Here is a 23,232-nt window from a genome sequence, read left to right as displayed (position 1 = left end):
ATAGGATCGGATTTAGATCGACTATTAGATGGTCTCAGATCGTATTCCATACAGAGTGCGGTGATGTCTATCGCACTCTGAGTCCATTTTCGGATTGGATCAAGGGACAGAATAGGGATGCCCCTCCTTGTATCCTCCTCCCATGAGTCGAGGATGTCCTCCCTCGCGAGTGGCTCAAAACAACAATTAAAATCACCTGCAAGAAGCACATAGGAGTCAGTGCTACAGGCACTTAATTCACCATTTAATCCTGTGGCAGGTAACGATGACGCCCCACCCCTTACCCCCCTTAGATAGAGATTAAAAACCTCTAGCTTCCTTCCCCCTTGACAGCATAAAGATATCCTCTGAAGGTCTGGGGAGTGGGTAAACTTTTGGGTTACGCTTAAACCAAGTGCGATGCTAACCCATATTAAAAGGCCGCCAGACGGGCGACCTTTGCAGCCCACGGGTTGGGAGGCTGGAACAAAGTAGGTTGTGTAACCCACTCTATGCCTGGGTTCAAGGCACCAGGTTTCTTGCAGGAGGCAGATGTTATAAGAGTCCAAAAAAGCATTCCACTCGGGGATGTCAAAATTGCGGGCAAGGCCTGCCACGTTCCAACTTAAAATTTTTACTAGGGGAACGCCTGGGGTAAGCAGCCCTGGCTGATTGACAGCATCATCCGAGCTGCATACAAAGGTAGCCGGACCTACAGCCGGTACGTTTAACCTTTGCAGGGGCTTGCTCTGCTGATGAATGGGAGCCCCTACATCATCGGTTAAATGTTTGACTGAAAAAGGTTTCTGGGTAGATTGCAAGGGGGTCATGGGGGGTGAGACCAGCAAGTGAACAGCAACATGGGATTCTGGGGAAGTTGGGGTGGACAATCCCTCCTCTATAGATGGAGCGTATTTAGTATCAGTCAGAATTAGGTTGGTGGTAGGACTGTGATCAAACAGTACAGGAAGACTATCAATAGGCCCTAAGGTCTGGGATAAAGAGGCCTTTGCCACTACATCATAGGTAGGTTGCCCTGCAAGTCAATCCACCTCCTCAAGGCTGCCAAACATATTCGAGGTAGGAAGGCCATTTCAGCACGTAAAGGGAGTTTGGTAGTTGGGGGGGTAGCTCCTCCATGCGTGACGCTGGACCAAGGACCAATCGTCTTCCCTTATCTTTTTTGGGGGTGGCGGATAGAAGAAAGACAAAGGTCTAGGTACAACACGAGAACCTTCACCAGAGGGGCAAGAGCAAATGTAATGTGCTGTATGTGGGTCCTCGAAGGTCACCACTATGCAGTCCCCAACCGCGGTTTTCTTAGTGGGGCCCACCCAGGGAACACGACGCACCATCAAGACTCTGCTCTTCTGACCATTGGGAATTGGCCGGTTCGTGTTAAGCCAATGCATTGTCTTGTTCTTCAAGGACCAATGGTTCTCGTAGTGGCCGTTATCGTTCTGGGGAACGCCCGTCAGAACAACCACATAGTCGTTAACCTCTGGGGGAAGGTCGATATAGCCCCCTCTAAAGATGTTCTTGGCAGAAGGGCCACGAGAATGTTGGAGGCGAGCCTCACTAGGAGGAGGTCTAAGAGGAGGGCCTATAACAGGCTTTAAGGAAGGTTTGTTGGAGGGACGAGTGGGAACCTTAGGTATAGGGACAGCAGTAATTTGGTCCACACCCAGGGTTCGCTGGTGCAGGGGGAGGAAAATGTGAAGCTTGTGGAGATGCATCCTCTACCCCGAAGCCCTGGTTTTCAAGACTTCTCAAGCCAAGAGTGGCCAAAGCAATAATGCTTTTTTCCATCTCCAGCAAACTATTTTCAATACATGAGAGTCTTAGAGCAAGGGGGGAAAGAAGTTTCTTGAGTGTTTCCCAAACTATACCAATAAATTCCCCATCCTTCCCTTCCCGACCGTCAACGTGTGTGCCCCCATCCTGTAATGTGGTAGTGGTAAAAGCAGGATCTGTTCCTTCGGTGGCCCCCTCTCGACGTGACTGTAACCTAGGACTAGCCCCTTCTGATGTTTTAAGTATTGGTACAATGGGCGATTTCGGTTTCTGAGCCGCCCCAACTCTTGCCTTCTTGCGATAAAAAGTATGGCGGGAAGACCTTTTCCTTTTAGGTAAATGACCCTTACTAGAAATAATTCTAGAAGAATTAAAAGTTACTGGGGCAGGAAAATGAGAGCTGGCATCCTGGTTGCCGTTATGTGATGTTAAAGTTGCCGGAGTAGAAAAATTAAAACTGGCATTCTGCATAGAAGGCAACACAGGGAGATTTAAATCACCCGCGTTGACAGCTGGCCCTGGGGCTGGAGAGGGAGGTTGCGAAGTAGGAACCTGATGGATTTCTGCCTGCAAGACTAGGGAGCTGGGATTAGCAGGTCGCTCCGGGGTAACAGCAGTAGCAATGTGGCCCAATGAAGATTTCTTTGAAACTGCAATAACCTCCGATAGTCTTCTTGCGGCAGCCAATTCCAGTGAGACACGAGTCTGTAATTTGGAAATTTCCTGATCAATCGCAAAATTAGTACGATTAGTACTATTACTAGATCCTGCTCCCCCTCTAAGCCCGCCCGACTAGTTTCTACAGTAATTGTACTGTTAGGGGCCGTAGGTGGTAAAGATTGGGGAGAGGAGTGGGACGGTATAGTGGGCATCTCTCCTGCTATAGGGTTAGCACTCGTGAGAATCTGGGCCTTTGCAACCTTCACCTTCTTCCTAGAGAAGGGAGATGTAGTATGGCGCTTACGTTTTTGGAGGGTACCCTCTTTAGATGTGAAAGTATTCCTCCCTCCCTCCCCCTTAGGGTTAGATGGTATGTCTATTGGGAGTCCCTTTGCCGGCTCCAGCACACCCATGGAGGGGGTATGGTTGGGGGTTGGTGAAAGGGGTAGCCCCCCCATCGGAACTGGGAGTGGGGAAACCGGCATCTGGTGGACAACTGCCTGCGTCAGGGTAGGAACAGTACCTACCCGACGTTCGGGAGTTTTGGCTAAAGCAAGATGGCCTAAGGATGACTTCCTCAGTAAAGTCAATTCCTGGGATAATCTTCTAGCTGCATCAAGGTCCATAGAGACTCTCTGCTGCATTTTATTGATTTCCACATCAATAGCAGTGTTGGTTTTAGTTATGAAATCATCAAGAGTCCCATTCAGCTTCTTCCCTTTGGCTGCCCTGTTTCTACACTCACGCACAGACATTGTGTCTTTACTTAGAATTCTTCGAGGGATAGTAGGAAACAATAGCGAGGGTTAGACAAACAATGATAAAGCCAAAGGGAGAGGCCCGGTCCGGTCTCTAACGTTCTCTAACGGCCTCAAACCGCCCGCCCTTTGCCCGGGCTTAGCCCCGGGCTACGTCCCGCGCACGTCCCGCGCTGCGGGAAGCGCAATCAGTTATATGGGAAAGGAGGTGGGGGCAGAGCACTCAGGGAGAGCGGGCCAGGTGTTGAGGCTCAGGTAGCAGGGGCTCCTGGGAAATGGAGTCCCTCAGCCTACCGCTCGCAGCCCTGCAAGTGCCTTCGTTACCCCACGGCGGTCCCTGCAGACTTCAGATGGTCCCAGGCAGTGGCAAGCAGCTACGCGGGACACGCGCAGCGGGTCCGGCTAGGAGTTGACGTTCAGGAACGTGCAGCGGAGATTCGGTCAAGCAATGACCCAGCAGGTACAAAGAAAGTGTCCCAAGAAATCTTGCGGCGCTCGGGAAGATATACCGCAGGTGGGGGCGGAGCACTCCGGGAGAGCGGGCCAGGTGTTGAGGCTCAGGTAGCAGGGGCTCCTGGGAAATGGAGTCCCTCAGCCAACCGCTCGCAGCCCTGCAAGTGCCTTCATTACCCCACGGTGGTCCCTGCAGCCTCCAGATGGTCCCAGGCAGTGGGAAGCAGCGACGCGGGACCCGCGCAGCGGGTCCGGCTAGGAGTTGACGTTCAGGAACGTGCAGCGGAGATTCGGTCAAGCAATGACCCAGCAGGTACAAAGAAAGTGTCCCAAGAAAGCTTGCGGCGCTCGGGAAGATATACCGCAGGTGGGGGCGGAGCACTCAGGGAGAGCGGGCCAGGTGTTGAGGCTCAGGTAGCTGGGGCTCCTGGGAAATGGAGTCCCTCAGCCTACCGCTCGCAGCCCTGCAAGTGCCTTCGTTACCCCACGGCGGTCCCTGCAGCCTTCAGATGGTCCCAGGCAGTGGCAAGCAGCGACGCGGGACCCGCGCAGCGGGTCCGGCTAGGAGTTGACGTTTAGGAACGTGCAGCGGAGATTCGGTCAAGCAATGACCCAGCAGGTACAAAGAAAGTGTCCCAAGAAAGCTTGCGGTGCTCGGGAAGATATACCGCAGGTGGGGGCGGAGCACTCAGGGAGAGCGGGCCAGGTGTTGAGGCTCAGGTAGCTGGGGCTCCTGGGAAATGGAGTCCCTCAGCCTACCGCTCGCAGCCCTGCAAGTGCCTTCGTTACCCCACGGCGGTCCCTGCAGCCTTCAGATGTCCCAGGCAGTGGCAAGCAGTGACGCGGGACCCGCGTAGCGGGTCCGGCTAGGAGTTGACGTTCAGGAACGTGCAGCGGAGATTCGGTCAAGCAATGACCCAGCAGGTACAAAGAAACTACTAAATGCTGTGCATTAGGTTATACATATGTACATCTGATAGACCTATGGTGACACCCTCATAACACTTAACAAACCAGTGTGTCCTAAACCCTATAAACACAATTCACTTCACGTACACTAGATGCAACACTGCAACATAAGAAGGTGTGATTAGACAGAAGGCACGGTGTCTCCACATTAGTAAAAAGCAGCCACATGTCATGATTAAGCATTGCAACACCACTGAAATCACGAAGCACAACATTGATCATCAATAGTATTCAATATAATGGTAAACATTGCATTATCAGTATCAATGATGTCAATAAAGTATTTGAAATCAAAACACGTTTGTCAGAGTATTCTTTTTAATACAGGTAGACTGCAGTCCTATGGCCAACCACTAAGTTACCCTGCACTGAAGAGCCCAAGAGCACAAGTATCAGCTCTGAGAATGCTTTGAAAAAAGACTAAGCTCTCCTGGTGTGTCATAAAAATTATGCCCCTGATAATTTAGGATGACTTTTGAGTAAACGCTTCTGGGGCTGCTGCACTCCTTGCAGCCCTGCGTAACACTTTCAAAATGTGTTGGTGATGCCCTGCACCAGAATTCAGCCACACAGGCAAAATAGCCCCCTTCTAGGGCAGTATGGGCACTCAATCTATTTACTTTAGCATCCTTGTGCTATTACCTTTTCCTTTTGTGTTAGGTGCTCTTTTCCCTCCCAGGATACCCAGTAGTAGCAAGGGATTGATGGGGGAGCAAGGGGGAGCCAAAAGACCCCTGATACCCTGGCAGCTCCCCCGTCACAGCCCCTGTCCTCTAGGGTTGCACAAAAGCCAACAACAGTTATTTGTGTTCCTACCAGATGGGAGCAGCCTTTGTTTGTGGCTCTCTTCCGTGGCCAGAGCAATGCACACTCCACTGTCATTACTGCTGTGCACGAATGCAGAATGCCGGAGTTGCCCTACCGCCAGCAGACAAGGAAAGAGGGGGTGGGCAATGCATTCAGATTAATTTTGTCTTCTGGGTACCAGGTATGGGGTCCCTGGGCCCTACTGTTCATGCCAGCACCCAAAGAGATGAATATCCAGGGTATAAAATAAGGATGGACAAGTTGCCCCATACACATCCCCTCCCCAGAGAAAGTTTAGTTGAAAATATATGGAGAGCGCATCGTCAACCAGGGGCTTGGCCCTAATTTGTGGAATTGAAATCTTTGTGCTCTGTCTGGGATTTAGGAGGGGATATCTTTGGCTCTCTGGGGTGACTTTCTTTCAGGAAGGTGTTGTTTTGCTCCTGGAGGCTACATCTAAACCACCAGGAAAATCCTTTTGGAGCATCTTCCTGGAGTAATCCTCCAGGCCTCTCAACTTAGTTTTTTCTTTGTTGTGAAGCCAGATTTACAGCTCTCTTACCAGACCTGTCCTCTACCAGATTCCTCCCTACCAAAACTTCAAAGGTGAATCCCTTCTGTGTTGGCTCCAGAAGTCTGGCCCTCTTTCTTTGTTTCAGTGGGCCTGGGCCACCCCAGCATAGGTGCAGTGTGAAAAGCTAATTATCAGATGTTAATTTCCTTCCCACCTAGCATAGTTAATTCTTCTATTTTGTTAGGAGGCCTTTGAACTCCCTACTCGGGAGCATAGTAATCACTTTGGCCCCATAAGCGGGGGGTGAGGAGGCCTGTAATTTGATTATTTGCTGAGCCAGGGAAATATGATGAATTTTAAAGTGCCATTTGGTTAGTTTGCTGTACGTTGGAGGCTGGAAATTCATACTTTAGGTGTAAGTTTTGCTTCAGATTGGCACCTTGCTCAATCCAGTGGGGCGAAGTAGCACACAACTGTATTTTAGGGCAGATTTTACCTATACTATCTACACAGTGAAAACATCACAGACCTTCAGGAAGTACTACACCCCTACACTATGAATGCCCAATCACGATATAATGCCTATAGCAGACCCGAACAAATCCCTGAGTCTCTTCTGAAACAGTATTCCTGTGTGCAGATTCTGTGATGGGCGAGACAGTAGTCTGACAATTGCAGTCTGCACATATTAAATCATGTGACCATCCCAGAGCCTCTTACCCAAGCTGCAGAGCAGCAGCCTTTTTACACAATGTATACACTGCTAGTTAGCAAGCTCATCTCTATTACTGTGAATGTATTTATTGTGAGTGAATCTTGAGTAGTCAGACTTACTCACAGTAAAAGTCTAAAACCGTGGAGTCAAAAGTGAAAAATCCTGTTGGACTAAGTGAGCAGAACCCATGTGCTACAGTTACCTTAAATCGGGTAACTCTCTACTGCCCTGAAGGGCCTTTTAATGAGCACCTTTAAATGGTATTTCCATTCATCTCTTGAGCCAGGGAGAGTTGTGAAAAAACATGAGAGTGGACGTATGAAACTGTGCTCTCCTGGCATAACAGACTTCCTTAGCTGCAGCCCTCACCACAACTTGTCTGGCATTTATCTGTTCAAAGCCGAATGCTACTAATTGAAGGTTTGCCCGTATAAAGTTCTGGAAGCTTTTCATTGTGTTCTGGTTTGACAGACTCCTAACATTGAAAGACTTATACTTCTGAAACACAGTCTTCCACAAAGATCATCCTGCCTTCTGCTTTAGCTTGTTGAATTGAAAAGGAAACCAAACTAGAAAACTCTTTGAAGCTGAAGTGTCTCACATCCAACCATGATTCTCTCTCAATGGGATGAATCAAGCAAAGTTACAAAAAATGGGCATTTTGATTGTGTGTGGATTTGATGTGGATGGGATTAGGAAACAAGTATCAAGAGTGAGTGGGAGGGGCATGTGGCATTTGTTTGACAACCAATCTGATATTTGGTGAAGCTACATTCATGGAACGCTAGATTGAATCCCTTTTGAGAGTGCCATTGTCAGGGGAAAAAGGGGTCGGGGAAAAGAAACACAAACAAATGTGATGTCTTTAGAATGGCTAATGCCCATTAGGTTTACAAGGTCAGAACAGGAATTGGATATGGTACAAGATACATAAGATTAACGTAAAAATGTGGTTAGTTGTTTAGTTGTAGAGGGAGGTGAAGCCCTTCTCAAGCAGCAACCATAATTCCTCTCAGGGAAAAGTTACAAGCAAACTCTAAATTAACCTGTGCTCAACTCTAGTAGCTTGGCACAAAGCAGTCAGGCTTAACTCAGAGGCAATGTGTAAAGGAGTTGTGCAACACTCAAGTGAACACACCACAAACGGAGCCCACAGCAGTTTTAGAACAATAGAGTAATTTTAATACATAAAACAAGACCAACGTGATGAAAAGCCAATCAGCAGAACCAGAGATATTCAATGTTATTGATTTTAGTAAAAATAGTGCCAAGAGGCGTAAGGTGTCAACTGTGTATATCTGGTCACGCCAGACAAGGACAAAGTCATACATTCTGGCTGACCAAAATGGAGCCCAGGCTAACTACAGGGACTCAGTTAGACCTGTTGCACAGACTACCTGAAATTCAAGTTTAAGGAGTGCTGCAAGGATTTACATTGAAGATGTGTCACGCAGCCGAAGCGTAGTGTCGGTTCAAAGATGTGGCCAAGATGCGGGTGAGAAACTGCTGCATTTCATCAAACTTCCTGCCAATGAGGGCTCGCATTGTGAAGTACAGAGTCAAGGATGCGTTGTGCAGTCTGGAGGATGCATCAGTTCGGAGGAGCTGCAAGGCGGTGATGCAGAATCCGTCACCATTGTCCAGGCTGCCTTTGACCAGAGATGCGAAGGCCCACACCAAGGATGCATCGTGCTGCAGTGCTTCCTATGCAACGATGGGCTGCAATTCAATGCAGTTCAGTCCCGCTGGAACCACAGCAGCTGGCAGAGTGCCTTATGCCACCTTCCAAGGGCGCATGCCTGGGGTGGCACCACTTGTCAGGATGGCCTACAGTTGGCAGAGTCCAGGTGAAGGAGCAAGGTTGTTGGAGCTTTCTATCCCTGAGGTTCAAATCAGGAGGCCAGACAACAATCCGTTGGAGTCACTCTGGAATTCTGAGTACAAGAGATGCAGGTCCAGTACTTCTCACACAAGCAGGAGTGCAGCAGGTAGCAGCTGACTGCAGAAAGCAGCAGATGACCTCAGAAAGGAAGCACCACAGCAAGGCAGAAATCTGGTAGATTGACAGTCCTTCAGCAGCTAAGCAGTCCTTCATTCTGGCAGAGTATACACAGGTCCAGAAATGCACTGGTGGTGTCTAAGGTCAAGTTTGTATACCCAGTTGTGCCTTTGAAGAGAGGAAGAAGCTTCTAGAAGTTTCCTTTGAAGTCTTCAAGTATCCTGCCTTCCCTGACCTGGCTGCAGACTAACTTCAGGGGATATGTAGCCCTTGGTGTGGAGGCAAGACACAGCCTATTCAGCTGTAAGTGGGGCTGTGACCAGCTCTTCCCTCCCATCCTGCCAGTGATGGCCCATCTAGGCACACCTAAGCTCCCTATTGTGTGGGGCTGTCTAGGAGGAATACAGAAAGCCCAGCTGTCAACGACACCCACTTATGTGACTAGAAATAGGATACAAGCACTAAATGGCTAAGGCAGAAAAATGCAAGCTTACTGAAAGTGCCATTTTCAGAATTGTAATTTAGAATATGCATTTTTCATCAGTTAGGATTTTATTTTAGGATTCCAGAGACACCAAAGATGGGCGGGTTACCTATTCCGCTTTGGAAATTACCCATAGACTGTAATAAGGTAACTCCAATTTTATCCTACTGGAGAGGTATAAGTTATGGTAGTGAAAAACGAATGTAAGTGTTTTTCACTACTAGGTCATGTAAAACTTAAAGGCACAGGTCCTACTTTTTAAATACATTGCACCCTTCCCGGGGGTGTGCAGAGGCTACCCTAGGGCTGGTTTATATGTCTTAAAAAGGAAGGTTTGGGTAGGGAAAAAGGTTACTTTGCCAGGATGAAAGGGCAGTTTAAAATTGCTCACACACAGGTTGCAATGGTAGGTCTAAGGCATGTTTTAAGGGCTACTTAAGTGGTTGGCAATCAGTGCTGCAGGCCCACTAGTAGCATATCAGTGAATTAAGTATGACAACTGGGAATGAGCCACTCTTACCATGTTTTAAGAAGGGAGCACAGGCACTTTAGTACAGGTTAGCAGTGGTAAATTATGCAGTCATAAGGCCAGCAAAAACAAGATCAGCAGAAATGGAGAAGGAAGGCAAACAGTTTGGGGACTACCCTAAGGCTGAGAGGTGCAACTGTTACAGATTAGCTGCAACCTCTTAGGCCAGGAGACATAAAACTATTCTGTGATGAATAAGTAAACCAAAGAAGAATTTACAGTAAGTATCACAGTACCTTATTTGAGGCTCAGTCAATATTATGACTGACCGCTCTGTTGTCCATAATCAAATAATCCAATTTCCTACTAGCACATAAAAGAATGTGAATGTATCCTGCTGACACTCATTTGCATAGCAATGTGTGTGCAACTGGTAAACAGTGGAAAGAATAACAATTGGCTGAGAGGCACACAACACTGGCTGAAAATGATGAAGCTGTGACTGAGATATCCTGGTTGAGAAAAATGGGAGTGACTCTCTCGCTCCATCACAGTAATCCAAAAGAACCTTCTAGTTTGGCTCAACACAGTTTAAAGTTAGGAAATTGAAGTAGGCTCTGGCTTTCTTAAGCCATTGTTACACATAAGAGCAATTGCAATATAAAGCATTGTACACAGTAATAAATACTATGTGAAAGGATGGCTAGCAATTGATTTGACACAAAGTTAAATCTATAGGTAATGAGAAGTATAGTCAGAGCCAGGTACTGTTTGACTTGTTGTGATATTATTTGCCTGATTTGTACTTAACACAGTACTACATGTTATTGCCCCATTTTTGGAGAGTCTTTGAAGAGAGACATGAGAGTCGAGCCTGTTTTTTAAACACCAGAGAATGTCCTTTGTGTAAATACTGTCCAGGACTGCTCCTGTGAGGACTTGGTTGATAGAAGCTGAAACACTGTATCATCTGTGATGTACCCTATAAAATAGCCTTGCCATAGAGTGACATGAAGGAAGGTCTACTATCTTGAAAAGCAGGGCAGAGAATGATAGACACCATTCTTCCCACTTGCGGAAAATCAGGTTCATATGCCAAAGTATTGATGTGAGGTCTGACTGAGCTATCACTAACACCAAAAAATCAGACTCTAATGGGTAAAACGATAGCTGTAAGAAATACTACACTCACTATTGGTTACTTGGTTCAAGCAAAAGTCTTTCCTCAGACAAATGTGTGTAGTGCATGCGTAGCAAATCGAAAGCAATAATGTAGTTGTCAGAAGCCCGTTCAGAGGGCCCCAGGGCAATCAGAGGTTACTGGGCCCAACCAAGGTGGTTGTGACCTTTTGTCTCCTGCTGTCTCAAGGACCACTCTACTATGGATCCCGCTCATCCGGCTCAAGCATTCCCTTCTGTACCTGAATCTCAGTTAGGTAGCATTGCACGAGCAGTCAAGGCTCCCTCAGATGGAAGTATAGACACAGATCAATGAACAAGGACTCATAACTTAATGGAAAAGCAGCGCACACAATAAATCATTGTCCATTAAATACTTATTTTGCAAAAAGAAGTCTTTCATTTCCAATTCTATACATGAAAAGGTAAACAACATTCAAAAAGCAATACAGTACCCCTTGAAGTAGGCACACTAGTAGTTGCCAAGCCACCCCCCTGCTCTACTAAGTAACCGGTGTGCTGTTATTCCCCATCCACATGCAGCAACATCCAGGGAATGTAAACTACTAGGCCCTGTTAATGGGGGCTTCCGCTCTTGAATTCAGTCAATAAGATGTAGTCACTTAGAGTCAAGTGAGGTTGCAAAACCAAGGGTGCTACATCCCCCGAGGCCTGGTAGGCACCAATCTTAGCTTACCCACTCCAGCAGTGTAAAATCTGACAGTGGTGCAGAGCAATCCTTGTTCATGCGCAGCTCCTGGTAGGTGCTGTATCTCTCTCCTGAGCCATGGTTACCCGGATCCTGCCTATTGGAGATGCTCTGGTTCCAGCCACACGCTGTAAGTCTTTTCTTTTCCTTGCTCGAGCATGGGGTATCCTCTGTCTCCGGCCTCCATGGATACAAAGCCTCCTTTGTCTTGCTTGTAACAGGAGTTTCAGGTTACTGCAATGACCCAGACCTCTGGCCTCAGCACTTCAAGAGGTCCCTCCTGGCATATGGGTTGACTCCGATAAACCTCACTGTCGGGTCAAGCTGGCCTCGGGTTGTCTTTCCTGTGGCTCCTCCTGACATGCAGGGTTGCAGCAACTTCCTGATCACATGTAGCCGCCTGATCAATGTGATACAGGTTCTTGGTACATGCCAGCCTCTCCTGCTCCTGGCATATGGGGTTGTTAACCTTCACAACGCTGCACCTGGGCAATCGTCTGGTCAATATGGCAGTTTCCTTGGTGTATAATGGCCCTTTCTGGCATGGGGGGGCAACAAAACATCACAACTCTGCACACAGGCAATGGCCTGATCAATGCACAACTGACCTTGGCACACGGCGGCCTCTCCTGGCATACAGGATCGTCAAACTTCACAGCAAGGCAAACGGGCAACGGCGCGATTGGTGCAGCACACCACCTCACACCTCGCTCAGGAGCCCCACACATCTGAGCTTCCCTCTAGATCTCACTTCCTCCAACTTGCTTTTCTCCATCATGTGCACATTGGTCTTGGTGAGCAGGCCTATACTGGAGCCCCAGACTCTAGAGCAGGTGGTCTTAGTTTCCTGGGGTGATTTCCCCTCATTCAGTAGGAAGACTAGAAGGCTAGGCCCCTAGTCCTGGTCACAGGCAGAAGTCTTGCAGAGGTTCCCCTCATGAAGTCTGGCTGGCTGCTCGGTATATGACAAAGTATGGGGTGTCAGGCTCACCTACTTATAGTTCTTTTTCAGACACACAAATGTGTTTCAGGGTCTGGGCATGTGAAGTTTTATGTTGAGGTTTTGCTTCTTTAATATGTACATCTCTTCTCTTCATCCTTCCTTCTGAAAGATGTCTGTCACAGCAGGCAGGACTCCGAAGCTGATCAACCCACAGCAAAATTCATGGGAGTTATCAGATTTCAGCTCTGGATGTCAGCCAGTGATATGAGCATCAACGGTTAATCCTGGGCCCTTAGCCCTACCCTTTATGGCTCTCTTATCAACCCCACCTCCTTCTTCCTGAGAAGTGTATGAGTCCCTTTCTTGTGATTGGTCTCTGAATCAAACAGCCCTTTTTAATGCACCGGAACATCTTTGGTCCCCCCTCACCCATGCTTGTCCCACCCAGCTTAGAGTAATGCAGCAATACACAATTCTGTCTGGGAGAGATTCCTCTACTTCTTATGTTTTCACCAGGCAGGCCAGGGCTTCCCAAACTAGAATCCAGTGCCCTCCATGTAATGTACCAGTGCAGGCACTTCTGCACTCTGTATACATCCACAGCACACCCCACAGTCTAGTACTGTTGTGTCCATGCTACCACCAGCCATCCCACATGCAGCACATGCACTTAGTCTGTGTACACTGTTCAATACTGCAGTCTCTCTGAACTGCACCAGAGAGTGTCACTTTAAACACCCTCTGCCAGTGCACACACATTTACCATGTGCACACTGTTCCACACTGCACCCTCTGTGTAGTGTAAGTCTTGCGCACCAACATGCATGCCGCACATGTTTTCATCATGGATACACTACCACATCAATCTGATGTAGGCCAAGGGTGAGTTAAACACACAGCAGCAGAAATTTCAAAAAGGTTAGTGAGCCTGTAGTCCTCACTCTAATTACGCAGAGTAAAACAGACCTGGTGACTACTACTGAATATTACATGGTATGCTGTTTTACTTCTAGTGAAGGCAGTACCCTTCCTCCACTATGATGGTCGCGCTTTGTGCCAACAAGACGCCAATCCATGAGAAAGGCCTATATCATAGTGCACATGCATGATCCGTGTTTGCCTATGGGACAAAATCAGCATTAGGGATTCAGACAACAATACAGTTGGGCACTCAGGGCTGGGGTTCACACCTTCACCATGTAGAGGACAGAGAACAGTAGTTAATAAGGAGTTTGATACTTAAATAAAGTTAGTTGCAAATTAAAATATTTAATGAGGAGAATGATACAAAAATCTAGAAAAAGAAATTCAGTAGTGTGCGACCTATGCAATTATAGTGGCTAACTGACAATCAAGTGTGATTAGGGAAAAGTTGGCAATCTGCCTCTTCAGACGTTCCACTGTTGTTGAAAATATTCAACTGTGCAATGATGGAAGATATAGCCGGGATGAGCTCCACAAGACCAGATGTATATTAGTCCCAGAGTAACCTTGACTTTTACAATAACATTTTCAAGTGAGAAACATTGTTAAGATGAAGTACTCAAGTGTTTTGGTGGTCTAGAAACCTTGATCTGATCCAACACGGATTCATTATTTCTAATTCCCAGCTTTTGGGCAAAGCTTTCTCACTTTGCTTATGATTGTCCAAATGTTTCTAAATCCTCAGGAAATCTTCTGTAGTCACTAGTCCAATGGAGCAGGCATCAATAAAGGAAGCTCCCCAAATCCCCAGTGCATCCCACAGCAAAATGTGTTTTTCAACTGGATCTCTCTGCAGCAGCACAGACTTCATTTTGTGAGAGAGACATTGTGCAAAATTGGGGAGTACAAAGACCAAGCAGCCCATATCATTCTCTCTAGAAAGAACTTCTTCTTCATTCTCCAGTCACTGGAAAGAAGTTTAAGAGAAGGAATCCAACATTACTTTACTTTATTCAAATTTGTCATTGGGGTCAAAAAAGCTTGCAGTACTATTTTATGAGTCCCCTTGCAGTCAGAGAGATTCATAAAAGAGCAGTAACTAATATCTCCACAGGTCTCAGTGTTAAACCTGACATCCTTGCTGTGGTATTCCCCCAAGCATTTTGCCTTCACCCCTACTGTTTTGCTGAGTTTGCTTTTGTTGGCTTTATGACTCTGTGAACTTTCCCACTGCTAAACAGTGCTAGAGTGATTGTGTTCTCTCATTTAAATATGGTAGAATGGTTTGGCATACGCCTAATTGGCACATTTAATTTACTTTTAAGTCCATAGTAGATGGTACTACATGGGCCCATAAACACCTGTAAATTAAAAGCTACTAGTGGGCCTGCAACACTCATCATGCCACCCAGTAAAGCAGTCTCTTAAAACAAATCTCAGGTCTACCACTGCACCTGTAGTGCGGTTTTAAACTGCCATTTTGTTCAGGCAAAATAACACATTTGTCTGGCCTAAGCCTTCCTTTTAATACTTATAGGACACCCCTAAGGTAGACCCTAAAGTGCTCATAGGGCAGGGTGCATTGTATTTAAAGGTCTTGTAGCCAAAAACTCCTAAAGCTGTTTTTCATTGATGCAATGCCTATCTCCCCAATTGACGAAGACTAAGTTACCTTATATTTAATGAGTGCTAACTTTGGATTGGGATCAGGCAGAGATATTACTGTATACAGACAAATAAATGTAAATTTAAATCCACTTTAATGGGGAAGTTAGATTTTAATTCAGAATTCTGAAAATGCCACTTTTAGAAAGTTGTAGTTTTCTTGTACCAACCATTGGTGCCTTCTACCAGTATCCTTCGTCACAAGACTGCGAATGGCCCTGTTGTTGAGCTTTATGTATCCTTCCAGACAGTCACACAAAGGAGGCTTAGGTTTAGACACAATGGGCCATCCTGGCAGGATGAAAGGTGAGGGGCTGCACCTAGCCGCACTTACAAAATGCCTTAGCTCCGGCATGCACAAAGGAACCTGACACCTGGTCTGCACTTCCTTTTGTTATCCCCAGACAGTTTGGAGTCTTGACAGTGGAAGAACCTTCCAGAACCAGATGTCAGGATAAGACAGGGAATCTCCCCATACAAAGGCTGTCACCAGGCATAAATATTGGACCTCCAGCATCATTCATGACAATACTCCTGGACCTATGAAAGTTACAGAAGAAGGACTGACCTGCTGCTGGAGGACTGCCCTGCTGCTTAAAGGACGACTGGACCTGCTTTATTTAATTTCAGGCTACCCAGAGTAACCCCAAGGTTCAGTTGGCTTCCATCCTGTGTGAGCTACAGAGACACAACAAGCTTCAGAGGCCTCCCTGCAACTGCCCACCTCACCTGCAGCAATTGTACCTGCCTGGATCTTCAACTGGAACTGCCTGAGTCCTGCTGGCCTCTGCTGGAGTGAGCCCCCTCAGGTCCTACACATTTGGCTGCCATCAGAGTGTACTACCCTACATGAAAAGGTGAAAATTCTGAAGTTTGGGCTCCTCACGAGTTGAAAGACTCTGCTGCCCATGATGACCTCCGACATGAAGTTCCGATGAGACCTACTGTATGCTCTTCCAGAGACGACTAGCAAAGCGACACCTGCACTTCACACTACATCTACGACAGCCTGTGACAACCACCTACGCAAAGCTACAGCAACGACTGTCCCTGATGCTTTACTGGCTCTTTACACTACAGCAGCAACTGTCCACAATGCTCAGTCTCATCCTCGCAGCATCCTTTAACATTAACATAACTCTTTGCGCAAGACTCAGAAGGTAACTATTCAATGGAACTAACCCTGTCCCTGCATCCGAACCACACTCCATCGAGGACGACCTGAACTTGTGACATCCCCCCTGTCTAGTGCGACCAGATGACTGTGAGTGATGCATGGGGCTTTTAGAAACTATTTTCAATAAAACCTTAAAACTGTATTTCTCCGGTTCAATTGGATTTTTGTCATTCTGTAATCATTTTATTTATTAAAATTGACTAAATGTTTCTGAAATGGTTTGGGATTTTAATTGCAATGTGTTTTCACTTCATTCCCACCTGTGTGCTGCATACTTTAGACATTGAGTTAAGCCTGACTGCTTTTGACCCAAGTTACTAGAGAGTTAAGCACAGGTTAATTTAGCGAATTTTGTGGTTCACCCTGACAAGGACTGTGGCTGTTGCCTCAGTGGGGCTTCCACCCCCTCAACCAACATCTCAGTTTCTTACAGGCAAGCATTCATAAATTCTTAACAGCAAATTACAGGAAAGTTCTTCTACCATATTCGATTCCAGTCAGCTCCCCACTTCCCATTCGGTTCAGGGGTAAAACCAGAATGTGATCCCTGATGACCAAAAAACAAATCAAATTACAACTATAATGCTTTAAAGATTTGCAACAAAGTGACTTAGGGCCATATGTATCAAGATACCCATTTGCGATTCTCAAATAGCGATTTTTAAGAAATCGCTATTTGAGAATCGCAAATAGGTATGTATGTACAAAATCACATTTTTTTTTCGATTTCTTAAAATTCCTTAATTGCAATTTGCAAATTGCGAATCGCAATTAGGGAATACTTTCCCATTCATTTCTATGGGCCAGGAGGCCCATAGGAATGAATGGGAAGTTATTCTCAATTTGCGATTCGCAATTTGCAAATCGCAAATTGAGAATAATTTCAAGGGTGCAGGGGTGTCCAAAGGACACCCTGCTGCACCCCTGAAATATGCATGGGTGCACATGTGGCGCACATACATGCCCTAAGGGCATGTATGTGCGTCACATGGCACTTTGAAAAATGCAAACATTTGCGTTTTTCAAGGAATTCGCAACTTACCACCAACTAGAAGTTGGTGGTAATTTGCGATTCCTTAAGGACATTTTGCACATTTTTTTTACTTCATACATTGCATTTAAGGAATCACAAAATGTGTGATTCCTTAAATGCAATTGCAAAATAAGGAATCACAAATTTTGCAATTCCTTATTTTGCACCATATTTTGCTTAATACATACCATTTAGCATATTCGCATCCGCAAAGGCCGAAATTCTGCGAATTTCGGCCTTTGCGAATGTGAATTTGCTTGATACATATGGCCCTTCATAGCCCAGGGATATATCTTCTGATAACAAGTATCCTAGAGTCCCTTAAAACTAAACAAAAAAATAGCCTTGTGGTTCTCTTGTGCTCACCTCCCATCTTCTCTGTCCCAAAGGACATTAAGTTGAACAGTTGATGTTAGGTATGAACCATAGTATGTCAGCAAATATTAGAAGAGTCTCCCGCGAAACACGACTGTTACACATCAAGCTGGCTAACTTTAAACATTTTAAAACACTGATAAACAGTTTAGGTAATAAAAATACAATCAGCCCATGGATTTTCCACACTGGATCTCCTATTCGCTGAATCATTTGTGTTATTAGCATTTTCCTAGCAAACGTTAATGAAATAGTGATTTATTTTTGTTACGCATTTAAAGAAAACTGTACTGCCTGCTGCAGAAATATTGTCAGTTTAAATCAGGTTATCCTTTTAATTTCTTGTAGCGCAGAAATATTTTCAGTTTAAATCAGGTTACCATTTTCGGTTCTTGTAGAGAAATTAATTATAGTGCACTTACCTTAGGGTCAACTTGAGGCCATTTTAAGTCAGGTGCATCATTGGTGTAGTCATGGATGCCAGATTTTTCTAAAACGTGTTATTAAGATTGTTAGCAGACGAGATCACCACTCGTACCTAACTTCAATCCCGAAAAACAACTTGGAACATATTTGTAAAAAAAAAAACAACATGCATCATTTTTACGCATTTCCATCGAACCTACGTGTCTGTCTGTGTATGTGAGTGCCCAACATACAGTTTGTTCTACCTTATTCGTGAAGTTAAAATAGGCATGCAATTATACATGACATGGAGCATGCTAAATCCAATTTTGTAAACAAGTTTTGATCTTTGCAGAAGAATTCCCCTGATTGCATCCTGAAACCAATCACAGAAATCGTTTTTAGGCTAAAAATGACAGCTCAGATTGATTGCCTCGTGTATTTGATTGCGTCCTTTTTGACTTGCAACAACCTAGTCTGGCTCTTTGAATATTCACAACAAAGGGGCTGAGGGACCTAACAACAGGTAACATTTCAAATATGAAAGTTTCACCTTCAAGAAATTCTTGATGTTTACAGCAACGTAGTGTTCAATTTTTTTGGGTGGCAGCGCAATGTTCTATATGCGCTGCCACAAGTAATTATTGGTTACTTTATTTGTACGATTTACTTACGTATTCGAAATTCTTCATATACATTTGATACAATCTTCCAACTTTCAGATGCACACATTGTGCATTTCGGTTTGACATATGTAAATCCCATACACATATAAATGCATGTACACATGTGGTCTAAACGGCTGGAAAGCATCCTGGTACCTGCATACTTTTATCTGAGTAACTAATAGTTATTTTCAGATATATATGATATATCTATAGATTCTTTAAGATGCCAATATTCAAAAATAGATTAGTATATTTAAAAAAGAAATACAAACTTGGATGGATGTTTCAACATCTGAAAAATGACAGCTACAATAAAGGGATATGTCTCACAAAACTCTCTATAAGCATGTTGTTAGCAGCCTCTAAACCGTGCCAATATATATTACAATGTCCTCTGTAGGCTGAATGATTGAACACAGGGAGGGGAAGTGCATACCTATTTGCACCTGTGCTGGAACATACACTGAACTTGAGTAATTATAGCAGCCCAATAGGAGCTTGCCTCTACGGCTGCTTTTATGTTACCAACAACACGCTGTATGCCACTCAGTCAAAATTACCGTACTTGAGTATTAGCTCCTTGTTCATCGTCCCTGCTACAATCCTTACCTACGAGATTCAGGGCTGGACTGACCGTATCGGGCACTGGATGTATCCCTGGTGGGCCAGAGGGGTGGGGGCCGGTTTTGTGTCCGTGGAGGCGGGTTTTGTTACTGAGCGCAGGTCTTACAGCAGTGCTGCAATATAGGCCCCTCTACCAAAAGTGGGAGCAGTGCTTCTCACTAGCACCCCAGCACCACCCTTTCCCGGGGCCGGTCAAACAGCAATCTGCCAGGGCTGGGAGCTGTTTCCAGTCTGGCTGTTGCAAGATTTAATCTCCGTCTTGCAGTATCCATTCCCCAGTTGCTGTGAATAGGGTGACCACCTGACAAGAAGGTGAATCCTGGAAAAGTGACAGTGAAAATTCAGGACAAAGGGTCAAAATTCAGGACAAAAATTCAGTACAAAGGGTCAAAATTCAGGACAAAAGGTAATCTTTACGGACACATCTGAGGGGGTTCCGCAATTATAAAATAGACAGCTAACAGAAGTACAAGCCAAAATAGGTATATGTTCTTTAGTTGTATTACACATTGGAGTATTGATCAAACAATCACATATAGATTAACGTATTTATAGATGAAAAATAAGCAAACATATACAGTCCATGCAGAATTTGTCTGCCAACCATGAGTGATAGTGCAAGAAGCAGTAAAGTGCTTCTGAGCGTAGAATTAGAGTCCACATGCAGTGCACTACTAGAGAGTGTGAAACTCAGAGAAGAAATTATGGAGAGAAAGAAGGAGAGAAAAATGTATGCAGTGAGAGAAGAAAGTAAGTGAGGGTAGCACAGCTGAGAGAGAGAAAGAACGGATGGTGAAAGAAAAGAGGATAACTGAAGAGATGTGGCAGAGAAAGAAGTGGAAAACAGCTATAGAAAGATGCAGATAGTGAAGGTTGGATGGAGAAAAAAGGTAGAGGGGCATATAAATGGTGAGGTAGAAGAAAGTAAGTGAGGGTAGCACAGCTGAGAGAGAGAAAGAACGGATGGTGAAAGAAAAGAGGATAACTGAAGAGATGTGGCAGAGAAAGAAGTGGAAAACAGCTATAGAAAGATGCAGATAGTGAAGGTTGGATGGAGAAAAAAGGTAGAGGGGCATATAAATGGTGAGGTAGAGGGAACAGAAAGAAAGCATGTGGGGGAATGAGAGAGGCAGAGTGGGGGAGAGGAGGGAACAGAGAGAGAAAAGAGAGAGATAGAGGTTGAACAGGGAGTAAGCAAAGAGATTAAGTGAGAGTTCACTTTGTAACTTGCATGTCAGAGTTTACAATGCCAAGATTGTATTTTGCTAGGGGAGCTGAGAGTGACAGGGCATATTTTGCTGATACCTGTGCAGAATTCTGTTTGATGTTCCTGCACAAAGATAAAGTGGGCAGTATGTACTATGAGTGACATTCACAAGCTTTCTTAGTTTTACCAACACAGATCCCATAATTGTTTTTTAAAGCAACCATTCCTGAACAGTTAACCTTGATCTTCAGTAGCCTAAGGCTGAAAAAGAAAGAGAGGGTTTCCTATGGTATGAAGCAAGAGGAGGAACATACAGCTAACTTAGGAAAAAGCCTGTTACATGATAATGGCAAAAAAATGCAGATTCATGCAATTAGTTAATCAGCAAGTGTAAAAGCTACTAGGAATGTGTCTTATACTGTGTGAAATACACTTGTAGGTCCAGCTTACCAGACAGTTCAAGACCTTACAGGGGCTTACAGTCCACCATTGCTTAGCTTTGGTTGCCTTTATTGCCAGTCTCATTTGATTACTTTTTTCAATGACTTCCATTGTTCCAGCTTGTCCATTTTGTATCTGTCCCTCCCTTGAATCATAGCCTGTTTACCGTTTCTTTTAATGGCAGGCTTCTGTCCTTTCAATGATAACTTTAACACATTTTGTTTCCTTTTGAGTTAAGCACTCCATAAGAATGCATGTGTTTTTAGCTCTCCTTCTCGCATCTGTGTGGTCGCCCCCAATGCCCATCACTGTGCTATATTTTCCTCTTGTGTACTTCTCATCCATCCTCCTCTCACTCAGTATTGTTATTGACCTGTGTGCACCTCTGCCCCTGCTTTTAAGGTTGTCATTTTTGGGTGCTTTGTGCTTTCTTGTTTGCTATTCTCCCTGTGCTTCATGTTCTACTCTCCCCTGTCCCCCGGTGCTGTATTCTTTACTCCTTTTTTGTTTCTCCCCCAGCTCCCAATGTTGTTCACTCCTGTGTGTGATGTTTTCCCTTTCTCACCCACATTCTCTCCTTTATTTCACCAACAACCTGCAATCCACTTTTAAGCTCCCCAAAAAAATGTGGGTCACATTTGCATATTACAACCTTTTGTGAAGCATTGCTTGGTTTGTATCAGGTGATATATTTTGGGATAGCCTTGTGGTAATAAAACCTTTAAAACCTGTAGACCAGTACCATTGAATAAGTACCATTGAATAGGACTGAAAACTTAATTTGTTTCCACTGCATCTCACCTGCTGGCCTACTGACACTCATCTTCAGGTCCATGAATCTCACTTTTCCCTTGCTCACACTCATACCCCTGCACCTTCTCTCTGTTCTTAAGACTTTAAATTCCTGCTCATTCATGGAGATCCCCATTGTCCACTGACCTCCAGGTTCCTCATAGGGTCATGTTCACCCTTAGGTCTGACTTCCATTCATTCTGATGGACCTAAGACAGTGAGGTTCTTGCTTATCATCAGTTGTTCCTAAAACTACCCATTGATTCTCAGGGCCCTTCAATTCATTTCCACTCTGGTCTTCTAAGGCTCCTGCTCAGATGCATCTCTGATGTTCCTGCTCACACAGAGAACCCAAGAGGCGACTGCTCACTTTTAGGTATCCTTGCAATTCTGTTCACTCACTGGTGTCTTGGAGCACTGCCAAATGTTAGTTCTGCTTTGATCCCCGTTCACTGTTAGGCCTTGTCTCTCTTGCTCACTCTTACCTGGAAGCTCCTGCTTACCCTCAGGTCAGTGAAGACTACGTCCACTGTGAGATTCCCTGATGCATATGTTTACTCCCAGCTCTCCTGGTGCTCTACACACACAAAGACCCTGAGGTTCCCACTCACCACTAGATTTCCAAAGCTCCTTCTGACTCCTAAGTCCCACTGACTCACTCTTAGGTTCCCAGCATTTTCTGTGCTAAATGTAGGTCCTCAAGGCTCACTCTTTGGCTCAGGCATCAAAGGTTCCGGCCTCAATCTTAGTTCTCAGAGGCTCCTACCCACCCACTTCTGTAGAACCCTTCAGCGTCCTGAAGTTTCTCTTCGACTTCAGTCCCTGAGGCTAAAACTCAACTGCAGGTCATTAAAGGCCGTCCTCTCTTTCCTGTCCCTGGAGTTCTTGTGCACACTACAGGTCACTGAACATCCTGGTCGCTTACATGTGCACAAACTCCATGCTGACACGGTTTACTCAAAGATACTACGTGATCTCCATGTTTAACTTTTCTCACTTCTCAGGTTTTGACTAAAATATCACTTATCTGCATGACATTAACTTCTGCTTATCCCCAAGAGCAGCAGCACTTCAGGAACTCATTCTGCTTTCCCTCTCTGAAGGGGCTGTGAGATTTGCTAGGGGCTTTCATCTGCCACTTGCGTAGGCTGCATGCAGTTGAAAGCTTCCCAAGACTCCTTTTCAAGTCAATGGAGTCTTTGAGTGTGACCAAGAGCGAGACTAGTCATCATCCCATTTGAAGGTCTGAAGCAAACTGCACAAAAACTTACCACAAACAACCAGATATACTAGAAAGCGTAACTTTCACCTATGAATAGAACCGGTTTACAAGGACAGAAGGGTTACATTATTAAACAAACATGCAAAAACCCTGAATGACTTAAATGTCTGTTGCAGACATTTCTTTGCAAATGTTAGGTCACAGTTTGGACTCAGGCAGGACCAACTCATCCTTTCAAGACTTAAAATTGTTGCCACTGATGTGAAT

The sequence above is a fragment of the Lissotriton helveticus genome, chromosome 7 (genome assembly GCF_964261635.1).
Source record: "Lissotriton helveticus chromosome 7, aLisHel1.1, whole genome shotgun sequence".
In the NCBI taxonomy this organism is placed as follows: Eukaryota; Metazoa; Chordata; class Amphibia; order Caudata; family Salamandridae; genus Lissotriton; species Lissotriton helveticus.
Note: the sequence above shows the minus strand (reverse complement) of the source record.